This window comes from Festucalex cinctus, chromosome 12, assembly GCF_051991245.1.
Source record: "Festucalex cinctus isolate MCC-2025b chromosome 12, RoL_Fcin_1.0, whole genome shotgun sequence".
Classification (NCBI taxonomy): domain Eukaryota; kingdom Metazoa; phylum Chordata; class Actinopteri; order Syngnathiformes; family Syngnathidae; genus Festucalex; species Festucalex cinctus.
Genome location: NC_135422.1, coordinates 21,322,931 through 21,343,863, shown reverse-complemented (window position 1 = coordinate 21,343,863; position 20,933 = coordinate 21,322,931). Strand labels below are relative to the sequence as shown.

The 20,933-nt window shown below is 41.1% G+C and overlaps 1 long non-coding RNA gene and 8 other non-coding genes across 9 annotated transcripts; 2 read left to right on the top strand and 7 right to left on the bottom strand.

Moving 5' to 3' along the window:
- Positions 1-3,462: 3,462 nt before the first annotated feature.
- Positions 3,463-4,533, bottom strand: LOC144032199 (uncharacterized). The gene is made up of 5 exons (XR_013287713.1): positions 4,162-4,533; positions 3,990-4,036; positions 3,845-3,895; positions 3,743-3,776; positions 3,463-3,663 (listed from the first exon to the last, which is right to left on the bottom strand). It is a non-coding gene; the product is annotated as an uncharacterized LOC144032199 (long non-coding RNA).
- An 817-nt stretch (positions 4,534-5,350) lies between these two features.
- Positions 5,351-5,423, bottom strand: trnam-cau (transfer RNA methionine (anticodon CAU)). The gene has a single exon. It is a non-coding gene; the product is annotated as a tRNA-Met (tRNA).
- Positions 5,424-5,514: 91 nt separating this feature from the next.
- On the top strand, positions 5,515-5,587 carry trnar-ucg (transfer RNA arginine (anticodon UCG)). The gene has a single exon. It is a non-coding gene; the product is annotated as a tRNA-Arg (tRNA).
- Positions 5,588-10,017: 4,430 nt separating this feature from the next.
- trnam-cau (transfer RNA methionine (anticodon CAU)) lies at positions 10,018-10,090 on the bottom strand. The gene has a single exon. It is a non-coding gene; the product is annotated as a tRNA-Met (tRNA).
- Positions 10,091-10,184: 94 nt separating this feature from the next.
- On the top strand, positions 10,185-10,257 carry trnar-ucg (transfer RNA arginine (anticodon UCG)). Its single transcript has one exon. It is a non-coding gene; the product is annotated as a tRNA-Arg (tRNA).
- A 787-nt stretch (positions 10,258-11,044) lies between these two features.
- Positions 11,045-11,117, bottom strand: trnam-cau (transfer RNA methionine (anticodon CAU)). Its single transcript has one exon. It is a non-coding gene; the product is annotated as a tRNA-Met (tRNA).
- Positions 11,118-11,549: 432 nt separating this feature from the next.
- On the bottom strand, positions 11,550-11,622 carry trnam-cau (transfer RNA methionine (anticodon CAU)). The gene has a single exon. It is a non-coding gene; the product is annotated as a tRNA-Met (tRNA).
- A 5,870-nt stretch (positions 11,623-17,492) lies between these two features.
- trnam-cau (transfer RNA methionine (anticodon CAU)) lies at positions 17,493-17,565 on the bottom strand. Its single transcript has one exon. It is a non-coding gene; the product is annotated as a tRNA-Met (tRNA).
- A 900-nt stretch (positions 17,566-18,465) lies between these two features.
- On the bottom strand, positions 18,466-18,538 carry trnam-cau (transfer RNA methionine (anticodon CAU)). The gene has a single exon. It is a non-coding gene; the product is annotated as a tRNA-Met (tRNA).
- Between the last annotated feature and the right edge of the window lie 2,395 nt (positions 18,539-20,933).

The window sequence follows — 20,933 nt, the reverse complement described above, 5'->3', positions numbered from 1 at the left end:
TTACCTGGATAATAATATATCGGCCCTCTAAATCTGTTACTATATTATTTAGAGTAAAGAATAAATTCTTATGTATAAGTATAGAGACACCTCTTTGTCTACTATTATAGGAGGCAGAGTAAACTTGACTAAAATTTTTATCTATAAATAATTTTTCTTCTGATTTTTGTAAGTGGGTTTCTTGTAGGAGACAAATATCTGCCTTAAATTTTGAGAGATGGTCTAAAATTTTTATTCTTTTTGCCTGGGAGCGAGCGCCACACACATTCCAGGAGACCAGAACTAATTTCTGCATACAAGCAATATAGACTCAGTCTTATGTATACATCTATATAAGCTGCTTATTAATATTAACATATTGTAGGATAGCAAAAGAGTAATTAGGCAATTTATATAATTTATATAAAGAGAGAGATAGCAAGTAGATAAGTATAATAGTGAAGAAACGTGGGGGGAAGTGAGTGTGAAGGAAATCTGTGGGGGATTCAACATAACAATACACCAGTAAATGGTGACCTAAGCGAGATTATTATTATTATTATTAATTTATTTTTTTAAGAATATATTTTTATATTATTATTATTATTATTATTATTATTATTATTACTATATAGCCTATGCATAATATAAATTCATATTCTATTTCGTAACCCATTATCCATACATATACATACATATACATATACATACATATACATATACATATATATACATATATACACATATACATACACATACATATACATATACATATACATACGTCAAATAATCACACAATGCTCGGCTCTACCAATTGTCAGTTAGAACAGCCAAGGGGTCGAGGTTGGGTTTCGGAATAGCTGGCCGTCGATATATAATTTATCAACGACCATCGAAGTCCGTTTACCCTCCTGTCTATTTTGTTTCATTATAGGAAACAGTACTTTTCGCCGCTCGTTTATCTCTCTTGGGAATTGATCATTCATCCCGAAAGATGTCCCTTTGAGCTCCCGTCCTTTACTTTTTACCAATTCTTTATGTTTAAAATGTTCGAACTTAGCAATAATAGGACGGGGCTTATTGCCCTTGCGAGCTCCGAGCCGGTGTACACGGTGAAAAGAGATATTATTTACCGTCTCCTGTGGGATCTTTAGCGATGATGTCATACATTTTTTTATCTCACTCTCTGGATTATCTGGGGAATTTTCGGATATACCTGAGAATATTAGATTTTCCCGCATACGGGATTGAACATCTAAGACCGTTTCCTTTAGCATTTTATTTTCCTTTTTAATCGACTCCAACTCGGCTGTGACAGCGACGAGAGAGGAGTGTAGCTCGGAGTTATCGCGTTGGAGATCGCTTACCTGTTGGCTAACGAATTCCAAACTTGCCTTTAATTCTTTGACGTCCTCGCGGATAAGACAGAGGACGTCAAGTTTTTTATTTATGGAATCCAGCATACTCACCGATAGTCGGCGGTTGCTAAATCGTCCGTGTCTGTTGACGAGTCATTTTTCCTTTTTTTCGAAGGATTATCCCGACTAGCCGACAGATCATCCATCGCGCAGCTATAAAAATAATCGTCAATAAAATGTTCGAGGTCGTCCACACTGGATAATATTTCCGATCTTTCTTAGAAAAGAAAAAAATCGAATTTATCTAATCATTAAATTCGGGTTTAATTAGAAATATAAAGCTAATTCTATTTTAGCAGCAGGGCGCCGCCATGTTAGATTTTCCCAGTCTCGCTACCGGTCACGCGATAGTCACAGCATCTCGCGATCCACCATCTACTTGTTTTGTTTACATTTCAGTAGCATCACCATTCAAGCTACTTCCGTGTTTCCGTGCTCGCAACACGGCGCGCGCGCGCGCAACGAGTGACAACATACAAATGGAGACAGTTAGCAGAAGCCGGTGCCGTACATCTCGGTATTTCCCATGGCTATCGAGTCCTCTCGGTGCACTTGTATGTCCCGGGCCGGCGTTGGTACTGCGCGCGAGCCAAAAAGAATAACTCCCGTGACGATCCAATGCATGGATTCAAACGACACAGGTATGTCCCACAGCCAACACACCAGCTAAGCTAAAAGCACACTGCAAGTATCTCATTTCTCAGTTTGTGGCTCCCTGTCAATGTCTACAACTAGCATGAGCAGCAGATAAGAGAACTGAGACGTGCCCGCGATTACGACAGCCCAAAAAACAAAATATAAACAGTAGTGATTCTGTGGTCATCATCGTGTCTCAGATTAAAAAAACAAAAAAAGATGTCATACATTAACCAAAAATGAAAGTGATGACAAAAGAAAAAAAAATTGTTAAATACAAAAATTGTTGATTAAAAAGGGAAATGAACTTTTGGAAATATTTTTGCATATATTAAGTGGTTAAAATGTGTTTGATAGATTTATTGTTCCATAAGGTGGCTTCATATTTCTTTTGGCTGGACGGTAGGTTTATTTCATGTCTTAAATTTATGTTTCTGAAATACTTCACAATGTGCAAATATTCTGTTTAATTGTGTTGGTGTCTGTCTAAAGGTTAAATATTTATATTTAACATTAAATTATCAACCTTTTGTTTTCCTGATCCTTATTTTGAAGAGAAAAAACAAACAAACCAAAAAACAATTATAACTGTCAATAACTACTAATAAATATTTAAACTGATACATGTGTACACACTGGAATAGCGGAACAAACAAACAATAGAGGAATTTAGGGGATTTTCATTTTCAACCTGGATAGATTTTTATTTTTTGTTTTATAAAAAGTATTTACGTTACAAGAAGTCAAGAGAGACTGCCTATTTTGTTTTTCATAAAAAAAACTTTATTTTCATGTTAAAAATGCACTTTCAATAAAGTATTTGGAACTCCGTTTCTACTGCATTATTTTTATGTTGAGATGGTGTTATCGGCAGCTGCTGAAAGTAACTAAAAAAGTAACTTTTAATCTAACTTAGTTACTTTTAAAATCAAGTAATCAGTAACGCAATTTAGTTACTTTTAAAACCAAGTAATCAGTAAAGTAACTAAGTTACTTTTTCAAGGTAACTGTGGCAACACTGGTTAGGACTATGGAAACGCGGATACTACCAAATGAAAGATTGAAGTCTCATCTTTAATCTAAAAAAAAAAGTTTGTTTCTACCTTATTCGGATCTTCAGTAATCAACAATAGAAAACAGCTTTGTTTCACCCAAATCCTCTATTTTCTTCCAAAATACAGAGAAATCAAGCTTTTTGTGAAACGATGTTATTTCATGCACTCTAGTGAATTTGGCACTTTTTTTTTTGCATGAGTGATTCTACGAACACCTAAACTTCTATAAAACACTACCCCAACAATAAAAACTGTTTTTTGATTGCAAAATAACAGTTTATTTACATGCAACAGTAGCAATCCGAACAAACAATTTGGAAAACTCTTTGCAAACTATTTATACGTGCGCAACAGTTTTTGTCAGTCTGCTTCTGCATGGACTGATTTGTGTCGAGGTTGGTATGATGAACGATGTGCTGGAGAAGTTCATCCGTGATGAAGAGCTCCAGGATGTCAGCTGGCAGGTGGGAATTCAGGTCTGCTGCAGCATCCCTTGGTCCTGGTTTTGCAGCAAAGGGGAAGATGGTTGGCTGCCAGCCGAATTCATCAACTTCAAGCCAGCCAGACTTTGGGATCTGCAAATATACATTTCAATATCATATATTATTTTAGAGCACTGTGATACAATGTGTGTGTGTGTGTGTGCATGTTTACCTTTTTTTCTTGGATGTATTGGTTGATGCACATTCTGTAAATTATAGAAGACGTTTACCATCAAATATTGTATTAGTGCTGTGGAGAATCTTTTCTTTTTACCTTTGTTCTGCTCACTGTGGGAAGGGTCACTTTGGGCCCTATGAGGGGGAGCTGAAAGAAACATATACAATTACAATACTATCGAAAGACTTTCCTTTTATTGTTGCGGTGTATTGAAAACGTTTTTTTTTTGTTTTTTTTTAACCTTTCTTTGTCGTAGAACCAGCGGTCGGACGTTGCTGTGAGCACGATCTATAAAATATACATTCACGTTTGTATAGGTAATAGATGTTTTAGTGTATATCAGCACATTTACACACGCTGCAGATCGCCCGAAAGTAATCTTACTAGCAATCTCTTAGCATGTTAGCGCTTACCTTCACGTTCTTTGGAAGACTGTCCAAGACTGTCTTGCATCGGACCCATAGTAGACGTCATCGTCCGATGAAACGTCATCTGTGCAGACGTGCTCGGTTGTGCACCACTTTTCTCCGGTGTTAGCATCGCTAGCCGGTGGGGCCTTAGGACGTTATTAGCATCGCTAGCCGGTGGGGCCTTAGGACGTGGTCGAAACGGCCGCGTCACCGCTTCAACTATGACTTAACCCCGTCATCACTGTGCTCTTGAGCACTGGTCGATGCTTTTGAGCTTTGAAAATAAGGATCAAGCGTGAGCTGATTGCCATCTGTAGTCTTTTTGACTCCCTTAGCTAAGTTTGCCATTCTCTCCCCCTCAAAACTCTAGCTCAGCCTCTCTCCTTCGACTGATGTCTCCTACCCGATCTTGTCCAAAAGACTCATCACAGCCATCTAGTGGCCAGGAATACTCATTATAGTAACCCCATCGGCTTGATACTTGGAGCACAGCTGCCCAAGGCTTTCCTCCACCCGTTTCCATAAAAAAACATAGTAGACGTCAATTGACGTCTATGGCGGCCTATCGTAGGATTATACTGAACGTTTTTAAACGTTTATGGCGGTCAAAGAGTTAAGAGTACATGCATCCCAACCTTATGTTGGTGCGACCATCTGGCCTAAAGGATAAGGGTTTCTGACTTCGGATCGGAAGTAATTGGGCTAGCAAGCTTCTTAAATGACTTTCACATCAAAAATATATTATGTAGACTATGTATGAATGAAGCTGAAGTCTGTTTTAACTGACAAGATTTGGGGGGAAAAACAGCCATGCCCTGTATGAGGATTGTACTCGTGACCTTCAGATTATGAGACTGACGCTCTACCTACTGCGCTAACAAGGCTACTTCAGAAAAAAGAAGTAACAAGTGAAAAGCGAGGGATCTTTTTTTTTTTTTTTTTTTTTTTTTGGCTTTAAGAGTGCGTGCATCCAAACCTTACGTCACAGTGTGACCATGTGACCTAATGGATAAGGAGTCTGACTTTGGATCAGAAGATTGAGGGTTTGAGTCCCTTCATGGTTAGCCAAATAATTGGGCTAGCAGCAAATTATTTGCTTCTTAAATGACTTTCATATCAAAAATGTATTATGTAAACTATGTATGAATGAAATCTTTTTTAACTGACGAGATTTGGGGGAAAATAACAGCTATGTCCTGTATGAGGCTCGAACTCATGACCTTCAGATTATGAGACTGACGCGCTACCTACTGCGCTAACAAGGCTGCTTCAGAGAAAAGAAGTAGCAAGTGAAAAGCGAGGGATTTTTTTTCTTCTTTTTCTATTTTAAGAGTGTGTGGACTTACGTCACAGTGTGACCATGTGGCCTAATGGATAAGGCGTCTGACTTCGGATCAGAAGAGTGAGGGTTCGAGTCCCTTCATGGTTAGCCGAATAATTGGTTTAGCAGCAAATTATTTGCTTCTTAAATGACTTTCATATCAAAAATCTATTAAGTAAACTGTGTATGAATGAAGTCTGTTTTAACTGACAAGATTTTGGAAAAAAAAAAAAAAGAGCGATGCCCTGTATGAGGATCGAACTCATGACCTTCAGATTACGAGACTGATGCGCTAACAAGGCTACTTCAGAAAAAAGAAGTAACAAGTGAAAAGCGAGGGATATTTTTTATTTTTTTTTATTTTATTATTTTTATTTATTTATTTATTTTATGCTAAGGTGTCTGACTTCGGATCGGAAGTAATTGGGCTAGCAAGCTTCTTAAATGACTTTCATCTCAAAAATGTATTTTGTAGGCTATGTATGAATGAAGTCTGTTTTAACTGATGAGATTTGGGGAAAAAAACAGCCATGCCCTGTATGAGGATCAAACGCATGACCTTCAGATTATGAGAGTGACGCGCTACCTACTGCGCTAACAAGTCTACTTGAGAAAAAGAAGTAACCGGGAGGCGAGGAGGGAGAGGCGACAGGGGGGAGGAAGGGGGAGGGGGAGAGGGAACCACGGAGCACACCAGAGGCCCACCCGCCCCGAACTGCGCCGCCGGGCACGGAGCAGCGGACCGCGCCGGGACGGCACCGCCCCGGACACCAGGGAAAGCACTCCAACACGGCACCCCAGAGGGGGCCCAGGGAGCGGCCAAGATGCAACCGCTGCCGAGCAGACACCGGGGGGGGCATAGTCACCCCCGCCCGGCCACGGGGGACAGCGTCAAGAAAATTGACTAACTAGCATGCAGTAACACCAAGTGTTGATGCTTAGTGCCCACTAGAAATAAATCTTAAGGAGTTAGTGAGTATACTGTCGTATAGTGTGGTGTGCTCGAGCCCACTAGCAGCAACTAGGTTCCTGACTATATAAAAATAAAAACAATCAGATACAAAATACCAAATACAGAAGCAGCGAAAACAGAAGTTGTAACGATGTGGTGGCTCTCGTTAACAGGCAGAATCTTGGCAGGATTAAGTTGCCAAATTAAGATTAAAATATTCTATGTACCTAGACCATATTTGTTTAAATCTTGATACTTGATTTTTATTTAAGGCAGAGATTTTTTCCATTAAGATATAATTTATTAGTGGGTTTAACCAGTAGTCGATATTTAGAGATTGTTTATTTTTCCAATTGACAAGGATTTTTTTTTTTTTTTAGCAATAGTAAGGGCTATAAGTATAGATTGAGATTGTTTACATGGTAGCTTAGTTATTGTTAAGTCACCTAGTAAACACAATCTTGGAGATAAAGGAAGCCTACAGTTTAATATATCAGCGAGCTTTTCCAAGATTTTAGTCCAGAAATGCAGCACTGGAGTACATGACCATAAAGCATGAAGATAAGTATCGGCAGTATTTTGTGAGCACTGGAGACAAATGTCGGAGTCAGAGAGTCCCATTTTTTTCATCATATATTGTGTAATATAAGTTGTACGAAGTATCTTATATTGGATAAGTTGCAAATTTGTATGTTTTGTCATTTTAAATACATTTTCACAGATTTGGGTCCAAAAGTCTGGTTCCGAAACTATAGACAATTCTTTTTCCAATTTTAAAGTTGGTAAATACGTTTTATCTGTGTATAAAAATAACATATATTTTTGACATTTTTGTTGTTGTTATTGGAGAAAGCTTTATAATATCTTTAGCTAAGACAGGCAGTTGGAGTGTATCCTGAAGTGTTGGGATTTGTTTCTTGACCATATTTTTAACTTGCAGATAATGTAAGAAATTTCCGTTTTTTTATTTCATATTTTTGGACCAAGTTTGTATACGATATAAACTTATCTGAGAAAAGATGATGAAGGTGTGTAATTCCTTTCTGCTCCCATAAGCTTAAATGGAACAACTGATTGTTAAGTTGAAAGTCGGGGTTATGCCAAATGGGAGAGAGCCCACAGGGCGCCAATTGGGAGTTTGAAATTTCTAATGCCTTCCACCAGGCAGTCAGGGTGGCGGCTATCATTGGGTTTTTAAAACAATTATGTCGTTTTAACGATTTTGTAATAAAGAGTAAATCTAAGAGTCTCAGGTTATTACAATCCTTCTGCTCCAATTCCAACCAACAGTTAGTATCTCTGTTGGGTTGTGTCCATAGCACAAGATATTGTAGTTGATTAGCTATATAGTAGTACATAAAGTTTGGTGCCTCTAAACCTCCTTTAGATTTACTTTCCTGAAGAGTAGATAGACTAATTTTTGCTTTTTTTATGATAGCAGAGTCCAGCGATTGGAACCAGTTAGACGTAGGTTTAAATGGAATCATTGAAAATAAATAATTTATCTTTGGTAAAACTTTCATTTTTATAGTAGCTATCTGTCCTATTAAAGAGATCGGAAGATTATTCCAGCGCTCCAGGTCACTACGGATACTATCCAATAATGGTAAAAAATGTAAAGAAGTTAATTCAGTTAACTTAGGTGAAATTTTGACACCTAAGTATTTTAAATTTCCTGTAGGGAAGGAGTAGTGTGGATCCTGACTTGTGGGGTTCCATGAATTTTCTGTAATAGGCAACAATGTTGATTTTGTCCAGTTAATAGAGTAATCTGATAAGTGAGAGAATTTAGTTATTAAGTTAAATGCTTCCCCTAACGAGATAGCAGGTTCTTCTAAATAGAGTAATATATCATCGGCATATAGATTAATTTTATGTTCTATTGTCCCGGAGTGGATTCCTTGGATCCGTCTATCCTGACGTATACCTAATGCAAGCGGCTCAATAAATATAGCAAATAATAAAGGAGACATTGGGCACCCTTGTCTTGTACCTCTTTGTAGAGTAAAACTCTGTGATGTAATCCCATTAGTAGTAACTGTTGCTTTAGGAGAATCATATAATATTGAGACCCATTGAATGAATGACTCCCCGAAGCCGAATTTATTTAAGACAGCAAAGAGGAAGGACCAGTTAACTTTATCGAAGGCTTTTTCTGCATCCAGCGAAATAACAACTGCCTTTTTATCATATCGCTGTGACATACTAATCAAGTTAAAGAGCCTCCTAATATTATTAGTAGAATGACGAACTTTAATAAAACCTGTTTGATCGCTATGAATAATTGTCGAGATTACTGTCTCTAGTCGAGATGCCAAGGCCTTAGCGATAATTTTAATATCGGTATTAATTAGTGATATCGGTCGGTAACTTGACGGGAGGGTGGGGTCCTTTTCTGGCTTTAATAAAAATTTAATTGCTGCTATATTCATATCTTGACGTATATAACCCTTAGTTTTAATTTCAGTTACGACTCTTAGGAATAATGGAGCAAACATTAACCAGAAATGTTTAAAAAATATAGCCGGATAGCCGTCTGGACCAGGTGCTCTGCCATTAGTGTCTAAAGCACTTTACAACTCATCTATAGTAAGCGGGGCATCTAGAGTATCTTTATGTTCAGTAGATAACTGAGGTATATTTAAGCTATGAAGGAATACCTCAATATATTCAGGGTTAGGTCTATTAATTTCTGAGTATAGATTTCGATAATAGTTATAGAAAATATGGTTAATTTCTTCTGGTGATTGTGTGCATTCACCATTTATATCTTTAATAGCCGTTATAAGAGATTTTTCCCGATTCCGTTGAAGTTGATTTGCCAGAAGTATACCTGATTTCTTATTATATTCAAAATTATTATATCTCAACTGTTGTATAATAAACTCTGTCTTTTTAGATAACATGTTATCTAACTGTATTTTTATATTTTGTAATTCCGTCCATATTTGATTATTTGGGTTTATTGCATATTCATCCGTTAGTTGTTTAATTTTATCTTCCAAGTATTTTTCTAATTTTTGATCCTGTTTCTTTTTGTAAGTTGAATATGATATAATTTTCCCTCTAATTACCGCTTTCCCTGCTTCCCAGTGAAGGGATTGAGATATATTTGGAGAGTCATTTATTTCCAAAAAATCTGCCCATTCCCTTCTTATAATTTTATCAAACTCTACGTCTTTCAGTAGTGAGATGTTAAAACGCCATATCGGGGGTAGTTTAAAGGTAGAGTCAATTTGTAGAGTGAGGGGGACTGGTGCATGATCACTTATAATTATAGAATGTATTTTTATAGCAGTTTTATCTACAATACAAGGCTACTTGGAAAAAAAGAAGTGAAACGTGAGGGATCATCAGTTTGTTTGTTTTTTTTTGTTTTGTTTTTTCTCTTTAAGAGTGAATGCATCCAACCTTATGTTGGTGCGACCATCTGGCCTAATGGATAAAGTGTCTGACTTCGGATCGGAAGTAATTGGGTTAGCAAGCTTCTTAAATGACTTTCATATCAAAAATATATTATATAGACTATGTATGAATGAAGCTGAAGTCTGTTTTAACTGACGAGATTTGGGGAAAAAAACAGCCATGCCCTGTATGAGGATCGAACTCGTGACCTTCAGATTATGAGACTGACGCACTACCTACTGCGCTAACAAGGCTACTTCAGGAAAAAGAAGCATCAAGTGAAAAGCGAGGGATTTTTTTTGTTTTTTGTTTTAAGAGTGCATGCATCCAAACCTTATGTCACAGTGTGACCATGTGGCCTAATGGATAAGGTGTCTGACTTCGGATCAGAAGATTGAGGGTTCAAGTCCCTTCATGGTTAGCCAACTAATTGGGCTAGCAGACATTTATTTGCTTCTTAAATGACTTTCATATCAAAAATGTATTATGTAAAGGATTGAACTCATGACCTTCAGATTATGAAACTGACGCGCTACCTACTGCGCTAACAAGGCTACTTCAGAAAAAAGAAGTGAAAAGTGAGGGATCTTTTTTTTTTGTTGCTTTCTTTAAGAATGCATGCATCCCAACCTTACTACACAGTGTGACCATGTGGCCAAATGGCGTCTGACTTCGGATCAGAAGATTGAGGGTTCGAGTCCCTTCATGGTTAGCCAAATAATTGGGCTAGCAGCAGATTATTTGCTTCTTAAATGACTTTCATATCAAAAATGTATTTTGTAGACTATGTATGAATGAAGTCTGTTTTCACTGACGAGATTTGGGGAAAAAAAAACAGCGATGCCCTGAATGAGGATCGAACTCATGACCTTCAGATTATGAGACTGACGCACTACCTACTGCGCTAACAAGACTACTTGAAAAAAAAAGTAAGTGAAAAGCGAGGGATCAGCACTTTTTTTTTCTTTTTTTTTTCAGAGTGCATGCATCCCAACCTTATGTTGGTGCGACCCTCTGGCCTAATGGATAAGGTGTCTGACTTCAGATCAGAAGATTGAGGTTTTGAGTCACTTCATGGTTAGCCAAATAATTGGGCTAGCAGCAAATTATTTGCTTCTTAAATGACTTTCATATCAAAAAGGTATTATGTAGCCTATGTATGAATGAAGTCTGTTTTAACTGACGAGATTTGGGAAAAAGAACAGCGATGCCCTGTATGAGGATCGAACTCATGACCTTCAGATTATGAGACTGACGCGCTACCTACTGCGCTAAGACGGCTACTTGAAATAAAAAAGGAAGTGAAAAGCGAGGGATCAGCACTTTTTTATTTTTTTTTATTTTTTATTTTTTCCCAGAGTGCATGCATCCCAACCTTTTGTTGGTGAGACCATCTGGCCTAATGGATAAGGTGTCTGACTTCAGATCAGAAGATTGAGGTTTTGAGTCACTTCATGGTTAGCCAAATAATTGGGCTCGCAGCAAATTATTTTCTTCTTAAATGACGTTCATATCAAAAATGTATTATGTAAACTATGTATGAATGAAGTCTGTTTTTTTTTTTCACCATTCCCCACCCCACCAAGAAGTGTGTTGTGTGCCCTATGTGTATATTTACAAAGTGTATAGTGCAAAACGAGTAAAGTGAGTAAGAGGAGCGACCAGTGGGGCCTCCCCCAACCCGGCGTGTGTAGGTGGCCCCCAAAACAGCCATGCCCAGTATGAGGATCGAACTCATGACCTTCAGATTATGAGACTGACGCGCTACCTACTGCGCTAACAAGGCTACTTCAGAAAAGAGAAGTAACAAGTGAAAAGCGAGGGATCTTTTATTATTTTTTTCTCCTGCTTTAAGAGTGTGTGCATCCAAACCTTATGTCACAGTGTCATTGTGACCATGTGGCCTAATGAATAAGGCGTCTGACTTCGGAGCAGAAGATTGAGGTTTCGAGTCCCTTCATCGTTAGCTGAATAATTGGGCTAGCAGCAAATTATTTGCTTCTTAAATGACTTTCATATCAAAAATTTAAAAATGTATTATGTAGACTATGTATGAATGAAGTCTGTTTTAACTGACGAGATTTGGGGGAAAAAAAAACACCATGCCCATTGCCCAGTATGAGGATCGAACACATGACCTTCAGATGACCAGAATCGAGTGCTGAAATTGCTTGAAAGCAATGGGCTGAATGCAAGCCGATCTACTCTTCTGGAAAGCACAACGTGTGTGAAAGCTGATCCGAGGTCAGCGAAGACCCTACTGGTGAAAGAGAAGAATTGCGCTTGCCTTGGCTGCTCGTCTGGCGGGGTGGGCTTGCTGGTGGCGTCTGGGGACCGACTCACCAGTTCCAAATGACTGGGACTAGCCACAATCTACACACGGACATTCAAGATGAACTGAGCGAGCAGTGTCTGGGATAGTATGGGATGGATAACGATAAAAATTAATGTCTATTCTAAATAATGTATATAATTGATGCGTTATAGTAATGGGTCGATGGGGACGGGTCTCGAATAAGCTTCGGCTTCTACCCGTCAGCCCTTCTTTCGGACGTCAATGTTGCAAATGATGTGATGTGATTGATGTAAACTGTAATGTGTCCGAAAGGAAAAAATGAATAAACTAAACTAAACTAAATTATGAGACTGACGCGCTACCAACTGCGCTAACAAGACTACTTGAGAAAAAGAAGTGAGAAGCGAGGGATCATCACTTTTTTTTTTTGTTTGTTGGCGCTTTAAGAGTACATGCATCCCAACCTTACGTGGCCTAATGGATAAGGCGTTTGACTTTGGATCAGAAGATTGAGGGTTTGATTCCTTTCATGGTTAGCCAAATAATTGGGCTTGTAGTAAAGGCTCAGCCTCATATTGAATCTAGTTCACGCGCACGCGTAAATGTCTCACGTTGTAATGCGTCACATCGCAGATTTCCTGTTCCGGTTTGCGTCAGTTGCGATTGAGTTAAGCTAGTTGAAGCCAGTTTCCTTTAGAAATTACATTTACTCACCCCATTGATGGTCTTTTACGCCCTGAGTTGATGACAACAAAGTCAGTGCTCGCGTTGTGCCTTTAGACTCTGAGCCTGCCGCAGTCGGAGTGCTTGTGAGCCAGCTAGCCACATTAGCCCGCTAGCATCGTGTCGCCGTCACTCGCGGTCATTAATATGTGAATATATGCGTATGCTGTATGGTATTTGCATATTGTAGTTTCCCGTAAAGTGACGAGCGTCGCTCCTCCTCGCTGCGTTATTGTAGGAGGGGCGGATTTATGTTAAATGTATGTAGGCTTCTCATGCCGTCACTAAGTGCAGTTAATTTCACGACCACGAGATGGCGTACCTACACTGCGTTCCTTTGGTACTTTGTATTGTTGAGGTGTTGTATGTTTGGTGCTGCCAGTATTTAGACATTACTGCATAACTTATGTTATGTTATGTTATGTTATGTTATGTTATGTTATGTTATGTTATGTTATGTTATGTTATGTTATGTTATGTATATGTGAGCTTTGGGCTATTTGGTTTATTTGTAATAATATTGAGCTAAGATTAGTTATTATATTTTTCTGTTTGTTTTGCAGACTCAATTATAAGTCTAGTCAAGTTCCTTTAAGCCAATTTCAATTCTTGTCTCCAACGTCCTGTCAACCAATGTATATTTCTGGCGATCACCCCATCAGTAAAGGCTACTGAATTACATCCTGGGGTCCTGTCTCTTCCTACCTGTGCTCTGACCGGCACACCGTCGTGTTTCCAATTAGCCACATAAAGAACCAGCTCCTTCCTGTCAGCTCCACTACAAACGAGGTCCTTTGAGCCGGATAATTGGTTATATGATGGATCCAGTGGAAGAGATGGATCCTGCTACAAGACCTAAGCGACGAACCCGGCCCCCTCCTGCCCTACAGGATTATGAAGTGGATTATGTAGGATACCAGCCACGAGAGTATTCAGCCCAGGCGACCCCATTCCGGGCACCTCCTCCCCGAAGCTCCTATGGGAATGCTGCTTACATGGAGACCCCTCAGCTAGCCCCAAGTCGTCTTCGGAGAACCAGTGCGGAATGGGATACTTTCCTCCAATCCACACCGCCAGTCAGCTCCTATGACAGTTACCACTTACCCCACGTGATCAAAGAAATACAGGAGGAGAAGGCGATGTTGCGCCAATCACAACAGTGGATTCAGTCAGGCTTAAACCAGCTGAACGAGACCCGCAATGAGATCAAAGAACTAATAGACCTTGCTCGCTCATGGAGGACTGGAGTGGCTCAATCCTATATTCCTGCTCCAAGTACAGCAACCCACTCAGGTGCTGCCGCCCCTCAGGAGGAAAGGGATTTGCCTCTTCCGCCCTGGCCCAAACCCGAGCCAGACCTGCCAAGTAATATGCAATCCCTCAAGATCGAAGAGGCCAGTAATCAGCGTTTCTACTCACCCTCTTATGTTCCTGCTCACTCCGTCGAATGGCCTCCCCCGCCACCTCCATGTCCATTCTCAGCTCCAGTGAATGCAGAGATAAGACACTCAGCACCTAGGGCAGCTCTGCAGCCATCAACTTTCCACGTGCTTCCTCCTAGCCATAGCATCTCACAACCCTTATGTGAACCAGTATATCGAGGCCCCAATCCTACCATTCCTAAATTCAGTAAACCAGATCCCAGTGAGTTTGCAAGGCTGCGCATAGCTCTGGAGAACATGCTTCGAGCCAGTTATACTGAGTTGTTTCGCTATCAGATCCTGGTCGATCATCTTGAGTTGGAAGAAGTAAGGCTCATTGCTGATGCATATTTGAATTCTCCAGCACCATACACTGACACCCTGGCAGCCCTCCATGATAAGTTTGGCCAACCACATCAACTTGCCCTTGGGAAAATTGCTAGTGTCCTGGCGGCTCCTGAAGTTAAGCGTGGTGACATTGCATCATTTCAGAAGTTCTCCCTTCAGTTACAATCCCTAGTGGGCCTCCTGCGGACCCTCGGCTCAGCTGGGGAAGTTGAACTTCAGTGTGGCTCACATGTAGCACGCCTACTAAGCAAGCTTCCTCCCGAGCAGCGTGCTGACTTCCGCCGCCACCAGGGTAAGCAATCAGGAACTAACCACACCCTCCACGACCTCTCAGAATGGCTCAGGTTTGAGTCGTGGTGTCAAGGATTTGACAGTCAGACCACCACCCGAGCTGGAAAGGAGAGGCCAAGCGGAAAGAAGGACAGTCGGCCTGCCAAACAATCTGTGACAGTCCTGCATGGAGTTGGTGAGGCCGCAACTCCGCCTCACATGCAGAGTAAAGCGGACAAAGGGAAGTCTAAGACTAGCCCCTACTGCGCCTACTGCGAGAGCAAGGAACATTATTTTAGTCAGTGTACTGAAGTTGCAAAGCTCTCCACCGAGCAGCTTAAAGATTGGATCCAGGCCAACAAACGCTGTTGGCGCTGTGCACGTGCCCACATAGCCGCTCAATGCACCCTAAAGAAGCCCTGTAGCATTTGTCAGAGAAAGCACCTTCTAGCCCTCCATGAGGTGAATACTAAGTCAGGAAGAAGTAACAATTAAAGAAGAGAGCTGTTTAGTTAGCTCGGCCTCCAACACCCTCTACCTTTATCGGCAGGGCGCAGGGAACAGAGTCATGTTAAAGGTAATCCCCATCCTCATCCACTACGGGGCACGGACTTTGAACACCTTCGCGATCCTGGATGACGGATCGGAAAGATCAATGCTCTTACCTATGGCAGCCAAAGCTTTGGGCATGAAAGGCATTCCTGAAGATCTTCCTCTGCGCACAGTAAGGCAGGATGTGGAAGTGCTTCCTGGATACACTGTGTCCTTCCGTGTCTCTTCCGTCAACAATCCTCACACTAGTTACAAGATTGAAGGTGCATTCACAGCCAGCCGTCTTAGCTAAGCTAAGCATACCTATCCTGTTGACCGCCTTCAGCAGAAGTTCAAACACCTCTGTGGCTTGCCCATTCCTGCCTTCAGAGAAGCTGAGCCGTCACTCCTGATTGGCTCAGACCAGCCTCACCTTGTCACACCAGTTGAATCTGTCCGGCTAGGTCCCCCTGGTAGCCCTGCCGCCGTCCACACAAGGTTGGGGTGGACCCTCCAAGGCCCCGTTCAGCTCACGGGGCGGCGCGCCAGCTCAGTTCAGTGTCTGTTCACATCTTCTCCTCCACAGCTCGAGGAGCTCTACAAACACGTTGAGAGGCTGTGGACAATGGACTCTGTCCCTCCTCGTCCAGAAAAGGAAGTTGTGCGGTCTAAGCAAGATCAGTTAGCAGTAGCCATGCTCAAAGCTAGGACTATTCGTGTTGACGTGAATGGCATCCAAAGGTACGCTACACCACTGTTTCGCCATCCTGACATGCCGTTGCTTGTAGCCCCCAAAGATTCTGTGATGCCGCTATTACGCAGCACCGAGAGACGCCTCCTGAAGAATCCCAAACAGGCAGAGGCATATAAGTCAGAGATACAGAGCTCATGGACTCTGGTGCAGTGCGTGAAGTCACATCCGAGACTCCTCATCCGGAGGAATGGTACATTCCCCAACATCTTGTCAAGCATAACGGGAAGTCGCGCCTTGTCTTTAACTGCTCCCACCAGTACCTCGAACAGTCCTTAAACCAATACCTACTTGCTGGTCCGAATCTCGGGGCTTCGTTGTTGGGAGTCTTATTGAGGTTCCGCGAGCGCCCCGTAGCAGTAAGTGGGGATATAAAGGGGATGTTCCATCAGGTGCATCTTATTCCTGAGGATCGGCCCTTACTCAGATTCCTGTGGCGCGACTTGCAGGTGGACAAACCCCCCAGCGTATTTGAGTGGCAGGTCCTTCCATTTGGCACAGCCTGCAGCCCATGCTGTGCAACCTATGCCCTACAATGCCATGTAGCCGATCCTAGGCAACCAGACGGAGCCCTCAAGATCTCAGTGGAGAAGTGTTTCTTCGTGGATAATTGTCTCCAAAGCCTGCACACTCCAGAAGAAGCCAAGTCACTAGTCGATGGTCTCAGAGCCCTATTAGCCTCAGCAGGGTTTGACATGCGTCAGTGGGCCTGCAGCAACGCAAATGTCCTGAGCCACTTGCCTCAAGAAGCTCGATCCGAAAGCCTGGACAAGTGGCTGGCCGAAGATAAGGCCGACCCCCAAGAATCTACCCTTGGCCTCAGTTGGAACTGGGAGACTGATTCCTTAAGCTACAAACAGAGACCAGTAGCCTATGAAGCGCCGACTTTGAGGAACATCTACAAAGTCCTAGCCTCCCAATATGACCCCCGAGGTTACCTGTTGCTCTACTCCACCCGAGCAAAGCTTGTCAGGCAGCTGTGGGACAAGAAGCGTGGGTGGGATGATACGAACCTCCCCTCTGAACTGATGCAGGCCTGGTCTAATTGGGAAGCTGAGCTGGACTGTTTGTCTGTCTTGTCACTCCCTCGCCCTTATGTTTCCGCAGGTGTCAAGATGGAAGGCGCTACTTATGAGGTTCACATCTTTGCCGACGCTTCCGAGAAAGCTTTGAGTCCCTTCATTGTTAGCTAAATAATTGGGCTAACAGCAAATTATTTGCTTCTTAAATGACTTTCATATCAAAAATGTGTTACGTAGACTATGTATGAATGAAGTCTGTTTTAACTGACGAGATTTGGGAATAAAAAACAGCGATGCCCTGTATGAGGATCGAACTCATGACCTTCAGATTATGAGACTGACGCGCTACCTACTGCGCTAACAAGGCCACTTTTTTTTTTTTTTTTTTTTTTTTTTTTTGCTTTAAGAGTGCATGCATCCAAACCTTATGTCACGTGACAATTTGGCCTAATGGATAAAGCGTCTGACTTCAGATCAGAAGATTGAGGGTTCGAGTCCCCTCATGGTTAGCCAAATAATTGGGCTAGCAGCAAACTAACTCATTCACTCCCAGGCGTTTTCACTCTTTTATTGTTTTTTGACTGATTTTGCAATGTCCACAGGATATTGTCTTCTATCGCTATAAAAACATGGAACCCAGCAAAAGAAAGATTAGTCTCTTCTTTCATCAGGACAAAAAATTTATATTTTTATCTGTTTATGTTTTGCAACAATTAGCATTAGAATATAGCAAAGTTTCATCATTATTCACAAACCTGTTGACACTGGGAAAAAGAGCTTGTTGCAACATGGCCCGTGCTGCTCTCTTATACTCTGTTGCCACCTGCTGGCCATTTTTTTGTCATAACTACCATTGCTTTAAGCGAACTTTTCAGGTCTGAAGCTGCATCAAAGCCTTCTTTATGCTCTAGCATTTAAAAAAACAAAAAACAAACAAACGAAAAAAAACCCGTATAAATACATTTTTGGGAGTGAATGAGTTAAATGACTTTCATATCAAAAATGTATTATGTAAACCATCAGTTTTTTTTTCTTCTTTAAGAGTGCATGCATCCCATCCTTATGTTGGTGCGACCATGTGGCCTAATGGATAAGGTGTCTGACCAGAAGATTGAGGGTTCGAGTCCCTTCATGGTTAGCCAAATAATTGGGCTAGCAGCAGATTATTTGCTTCTTAAATGACTTTCATATAAAAAATGTATTTTGTAGACTATGTATGAATGAAGTCAGTTTTAATTGACGAGATTTGGGAAAAAAAGAACAGCGATGCCATGTATGAGGATCGAACTCATGACCTTCAGATTATGAGACTGACGCGCTACCTACTGCGCTAACAAGGCTACTTGAAAAACAGAAGTAAGTGAAAAGCGAGGGATCATCATTTTTTATTTTTTTTTGGCTTTAAGAGTGCACGCAGCCAAACCTTATGTCACAGTGTGACCATGTGGCCTAATTGATAAGGCGTCTGACTTCGGATCAGAAGATTGAGGGTTCGAGTTCCTTTCATGGTAGCCAAATAATTGGGCTAGCAGCAAATTATTTGCTTCTTAAATGACTTGTGCTTCTTGAGACGGAGGAAGTGACGCTGCTGCCTTGCTGCTGGACATTAATTATATGGAGATAAACTACATCACCGGGCCCTGTTACGGGGCCCGTGTCTGTAAGTTTTAATTCACAACGTTTAATTTACGACGTTTTTAAATCCTTAAACACGCCAAAGTTCTGCCATCACCGTGCTCACTGTGCTTGTTTGCCTGTCCCACCGTCGCTGCCGTTCGGCGGGCCGGAGCTTCTGGTTCCACCGTCGAAACTGCTAGCCGGGCTTGCATGCCAGAACAACCGTTGCCGCTGCTCAGGGGCCTGTTCCACCAGTTCCGCTGTCGCCAGCCTGTTTCGCCGTCGCTGCCGCTCGGCGGGCCGGGGTCTCTGGTTGCAGCTGCCTACCGGGCTCGTCAGCTGGATTGACAGTCGCTGCTTCTCGACGCGGCGCCTGACCAGCTCTGCCATCATCGCTACGCACCGGGGCTTGCCTGGTGAATCGACCGCCGCAGCTACTCGACGCCGGGCCTGCCCAGTTCCGCCGTCGTCGTTGCGCACCGGACTTGCCTGATCGTCTCTCAGTTGCTGCTACTCGGCGGGCTTGCCTGTTTTGCTCACCGGACTTGCCTGCATCGTTGTTTTTCGCCATTTACACGTGACTGCAGTACGGCGAGGGGGAAGAGAAGGAGGGGGAACCCTCAATCTCAGGATACTTTGGACAACAACATGCCACCAAAACAGAAACAGGACTCAAAACCGGAGGAGGACTACTTAACGCTCACACAGGTAAACAAAATGCTACAACAACAAAACAAACTTTTCAATACACTCCTAAATCAACAACAGGAACAATTTAAAGGATTTGTTAAAATAATACTGGATTCAACTAATGCACGCATTGACAATATCACCAGAGAACTACAAGAAGTGAAGGGGAGTCTGCAATATACGCAAAAGGAGGTGGATGATCTTAAAACAACTCAAATTAATCACATTGAAAACGGTAAAACCATGCAAACTGAAATGTACAAAATATGTGACAGTTTAATTATTTTAAATGATAAAATGGAATATTTAGAAGGACAGTGTAAAAGAAACAATCTGATTATTGATGGAATTGAAGAATCACCAGGAGAAACATGGACTGACACCCAAGATAAAGTAATGAAACTATTCAGAGACAAATTACAATTTCAGGAGAAGATAGAATTGGAGCGTGTGTATCGGACTGGCAAACGGGAAACTGGGAGGACCAGACCCAGGACAATTACAGTTAAATTTGAAAAATACAAAGATAAAACAAAAATTCTACAAAAAACAAAACATCTTAAGGGCACAAACATATACATAAATGAGGATTTTACTGATATTGTTCGAAAAAAACGGAAAGAACTTATACCAGAAATGAAAGCAGCACGGGAAAGAGGAGAGATTGCCTACCTAAAATACGACAAGCTTATAATTCATCCCCGTACAAGCACACCCAGACACTTGCACCAACACAACTCATCAATAAAATGAAGGAAGACACAATACACTTGATGACGAAAAGTTGACAAATACTAGAATGGAAAATCTATACCCAAACACAAAAAAATTACAAATATTTGATTATACGGAACATAAGACATCTGATCCAGAAAATGGCATTGACCCAGATAAATTTTTATGTAGTAACAACTATGACCTTGCCTGCGAGTACCACACTAATGAGCAATTCAATGTAAATGTAAGTAAGGATTTTCGTGCATTCTCAATCATACATTTTAATAGTAGAAGTCTATATAAAAACTTTACAGAAATTAAAAAATGCTTGAGTAAAATAAATAAATTCCAAATTATAGCCATATCAGAGACATGGCTTGATAATGAGAAAATAAGCGATATAGAAATGGAAGGATATGAATTGTTTACAATGAATAGGGAAAACAGAAGGGGAGGAGGAGTTGCAATATATGTTGATAAGGTTTTCAAATGTAGTAAAATTGAACATCTAACTACTACTGTGGATAATGTAATGGAATGTGTAACTATTGAAGTTCATATAAAAAATATGTCAAACGTAATTATAAGTTGTATATATAGGACACCAGGATCATGTCTTGATACATTTAACGATAAGTTAACAGATATCCTTAGTTATACAAATGATAAGAAATTGCGAATATTGTGTGGTGATTTTAACATTGATTTATT